Source organism: Sceloporus occidentalis, unplaced genomic scaffold (assembly GCF_023333645.1).
Source record: "Sceloporus occidentalis isolate IW3139 unplaced genomic scaffold, rSceOcc1.0.p SCAF_34, whole genome shotgun sequence".
Taxonomy (NCBI): Eukaryota; Metazoa; Chordata; class Lepidosauria; order Squamata; family Phrynosomatidae; genus Sceloporus; species Sceloporus occidentalis.
In genome coordinates, this window is record NW_028317014.1 from 4729067 (window position 1) to 4734161 (window position 5095).

Sequence of the window (5095 nt, forward strand, 5' to 3'; positions counted from 1 at the left end):
ATTTTATATACAAGGCATGCTGTTCTTACTATTTTATTGCCCTTTTTTTAATACATTTATTCAAATAAACATATGAACAATATCAGAAAAATACAAAATATACTGTGATGCGGCAGCTCTCCTTCTTGCATCATGGTGGGTACAGCCTTGCTTTCTGCCACCTCATTAGGGCACTGTCTGTATGAGAAGACCTCTGACCAAGAGTGTGCCTAAAAACCCACGCTTTCCACCCAAATGTAATAAAAAAATAATCTAAATATATATAATATCGACTGGAATTTGTTTTTCAAAAAATGTAACTTTTCATCAACTAAAATGCGTCCCAACACACTGCTCATAACGCTAGCAGTAACCCATTCAACAGATATATTTCACACATTATGTCCTTCTCATAAACACATTTACAGTTTGATTACACATTACATTGCCAAAATGTACTCATCTCTAACATGCCAGCTGCTAGATCCATACATATCTTTAGACATCTGAAATCTGCATGCTGCTCAACCAACAAATCATTCAGATCCATTTTATTATTTAATGATTTTTTATGCGCCATCATATTCTGCAGCTGTCACGGACCGGGTGAGCAGGTCTGATAGGAGCCCAGGTGCAGGGGATACAAGGGGCTCTGTCTGTACCCCACGATGCATGATCTCTGCATCGTTGAGGAAAGAAGGTTGATGTCAAATCCCAATGTTCTGCTTCTCCCAGAGATACAGGAACCATAAATGGGATCCTACTTGCCTCTTCCTATGTACAAAGGGTCCCAAAACTTATTTTGCCCCAGTCCCCACAAACTCCAGGGGTATTATTTTTGTCCACTGGATGAGAATTATTTCCACTTCAAAAACCAAAAACAACTAAATACTCACACATTTCTATAAACAGCAGAACAGTTCCATGCCATTACACATGCAGCTTGTTTTATTGCTATTTTTATATTTCAGCTTTGGAGTCATCGAATATATACGGTAATAAATGGCTTAAGAAAATTATCTTAACTGTTCCCTCAAATGTGAATTAAATGGCATCATACAAATTAATTCCTCAAAACAGATACAGTGTCTAACTTCTTGGCTGATCCTTATTTAGTTAAACAGAATACATGACTAAGCTTTTATTAAGTGGAACAGTATTCATTTTATTCAGCGTATGCTTACATAACATTTAAGGGGGTCGTTTATGGGATTTCTTCAAGAAATCAGTTTATATCTGGTTTATTAAATAAAAACAATCAAAGATAATGTTAACATTTTGGTCCTTTTTCATATACTAATAATAAGAATAACCCAAAAATTGTCTTTAACTTGAGGTTTTTTTGGACGTTTTTGTAATTTATTGTTGCCAATGAGAAATAAGAGAGAGAGTGAAAATGTATGTAATTCACTAGGAAAATGTAGACGTATAGATTGCAACCTGAAAGAATCCTTAAAGGTCAAAAACATTGCTTTCATGAGAAATATAAATCTTTAGTCTCAGATAAGAGTTTATCTAGTTATGATGAACTAGATATGATAAAATCTATGGTACTGATTATAATTGAAAATGTGATTGTCACTAAGTTCACAGCATATTGAACCACGATTACAAAAGTGTCTCTATGTAAGTATGGAAGAGAGAATCCGTGCCCAAATCGTAAAGTATGTGGATTCTGCACTGCCGTATCCTGCTTTTACCTGACCAGCCAGTAACCCTTTTTTTAGAGAAATGTAAGGATTTTTCTATTTCATATACACTGTTTTATTCAGCTCCATTTATATTTCATTTCACTGTATTATACGTGAAATATTATTTTTTACCAGCTCATTATATATATCTATCTAGCTATCTATCTAACACCTGTATATTTTTTTTTGATTCTGACTGTCTGTATCTCAGGAACATATCATTAACCACATCTGAAGTTGTTTCTATCAGACTGGTTTATGATTTGTAAGATAGTTATTGCTTTAGAGGAAACAAAAAATTATTTAATTTGGGGTAAGCAGGTCATTTCTAGGAACCTGAGTTTTGAATATAAATCCAAGCAGGGTTGGACTGAGAATTGAGATTGTCCCTGACACTAAACATACATGCTAATACACACTTGCAGTACACAGCCATGTGTATCCAGCCACGGCTGTGTACTAAAAGAGAGGATCTGCTGTAAAGGTGGCAATAGAGGCGCACGGGAGACACACCAGCCTTCTGGGCATTTACCTAGTTTACCAATGCAGACCCAAACATGAGTTTAAATAATCAAATAGCTGGAGTAAAGTATTTTGTGTATTACATTATTTTATTATTTTTACAGGAATTACTATTTTCTTCTATAACTTTAGACATACAAATAGTTAACTTGTTTATACTGTTGCTGAATCAACACTTTCTTCCAGGTGAGGTTAAGTTTTTCTCCCTGTGGAGTGAAGTTTTACTTCTTTGAAATTCAGGTTTACAACTGTTGAGATGAATAGCTGGAGCTATCACTCATTGTATGTCCCCCGCAGTGGTCTATAGGAAGTGAAACTGATATTATTTAGGGTACAGATTTGTTTTTGGCTTCCACTGAGCAGGCAATTGAGCTCAGAGTTTAATCAGTTCTGCCAGATGTCCATTACATTGAATATCCATTTGGTCATCCATGCTTGTTCTGGTTGAGCAGCTCCTTTGTAGAATGGAGAACATAATCTGTCATACAAAGTGCTACTTTCTCAACAGGCCACCCTGTATGAAATAAAGTCAGACTGCACTTGTTACTTTGTAAGTAAAATGTTGACTATTGCATGCATTCAACAATACACTTTTTTTTATTGTGAACTCATTTGTCAGTTATATTCAAAGGGAAAAGAAAAAATGTCGGTGCGCTAAGCTAGTCACAGGCTCAAATATTACAAATGTGTAATACGAGGCCTACCAAACGGGTGTAAGCATGCAGCAAGAAACAGTGTATGTGACTAGCTTAGCGCACCGACATTTTTTCTTTTCCCTGTTTGCACATATGTGAGATTGTTGGCTCCTCATCAGTCTGGTTGCAGTTTGCTATCCAGGGGTTAATAGGGAGGAGGTTTAATTGCACCTCCCCCAACACATTAATCTGGTTTTGGTAGCAGTATAAAACTGCTTTGTGTGCCCACTATGTAGGAGGTGAGCGTAGGATCTCACCCTATTGAGAGTGTGCCTTGACGTGGCGGGTGAGCTTAATTATGCTTTGGCCAATTCATATAACCAAAACCTCTCATTTATATTATGTTTATATATTTGTTGCCAACTTTATTAGGGTAAGAAGCGCAGACAGTTTTTGTTTTTAGTTATATTCATAGGAACAGCATTCCTCTCAAAAGTACCAGGGACATTACAGATTTTCAGACACAGCCCTCATCACAGGTCACACATAGCCTCCTTGAGACTCAAGCGTCCAGAGGTTCCATCTTCTTCTTCGCCTTCATTGCTCTTGACACATTTTCCAACAAAGGTGTCTGGATTTGGACTCCTAAAATGGTAAGGGGTATGGATGGTAGTTTAATGTAATAATAAACATTGAAATGTAATGTGAAAAATGCTAGAAAACTGATCCAGTCTGAGGATACTAGAGGTGAATAAATTCCACCTCAGCTACTTGCATCTCCTGAGATTCTCCCCACCAGTCAATTCCAGCACTGGCTTGGTGAAAAATGTCGTGGGGGAGAGGACTCTAATGAGACCCCCTCCCATAAGCATACATGGAGAGCGTTCCCATTGAATTCAATGGCAGCTCTTTTCTGCCAGCCTTTGGCTGCTTGAAACTGCCAATCAGTGGTGCAAATCAGACTACAGAGGATGCATTCCCTCTCTGTTCTCTAAAGAGATGTATTTTTTATATTTTAAAGAATGCTTATTTAAGTACTCACAACCTACTCTAATATACAGTATTTACACTTTTTTGGGGCACAGTAGTGTGCATTTTAGGTGAAACTTGAGCTTGACAATTTATCTCCAGCCCTTGCTTTCTTGGTCTCTTCAGCTCTTGGACTTTTGTCATATGACGTTTCACCTAACCCTTACATCCTGATGTGTTATTTTTATTGCAACACCACCTTTGGGTCCTCCTGGAACTTTTTAATGCTCTTACTGTTGTGATTGCTGTTGCTTCTCGGTACTATGTTTTATGGCAATGCATGATTGATTGTCTCAGGTGTACTGGTTTAAATGCTGTGCCTGTAAATGCTTGGTTAGGCTGTTGATGATTGTGTTCTGCGCTGTGCCAGAGTCTATCTTGTGTATAGTATGTACAGTATTTTCTATATTTTAATTAATTTATTCAAGTGACTTGTGACATAAAACATAATGCTTCTCAACTTAGATGTGCCACCAACTTCACACATCTACATAGAAACTCTTTTTACACCTTTGACTGTTGACTTTACTCTTATTTGCAGAGAACTCAATAAGGCATCACAGATTTTGAACACAATTACTCCATCTGGAATAATTTCCAATATGGGTTTATAAAAATTTTCCACAGCAATACCAACAAAATCCAATATTGCCGTACATTATTCTATCCCCAACCACCATGAGATTTTTAATTTTGACTTAGTTTGTAAAAGAAAAGGCAGTTTATAGACAAAATTAAAATGTAAAAACACTTTTTAAAAAAGTTACCTACTCTTAGCACTTTCTGGTCCTGGGCACTCTATTTACAATGTGTTCATTAACACAAGACCAAAGCTGACAATGAATGATTTATTGTCTTAGATTTACGTTTGATATCTGCCGGCTGTTGCTGTGTGTGTTCAATGCCAGTTTGACCTCTGGATATTTTACTGAAAAAGAAAGCTCCATGTCTTTAATATGCATCCTTATGTAGTTCAAAAAACATTTCAATCCACCAGAACCTTAATGGTGTCCATAACTGTATCTCTACCAAACCCGAGATATAAATGTAAGTTATGTGAGGTGTACTAGTGCTTTTGGAATTTTGGGTTGCTCTGTGTTGGAAACAAAATGAAATATAAATACACATTTAAAAATAGAAATCTTCAAACATCAAAAAAGGAATGAACAGCTATTTTGAATCAGAAAAGGATAAGGAGCCCATTTGAACATCTCCATTCCTACCTGGAAAGCAATGTTC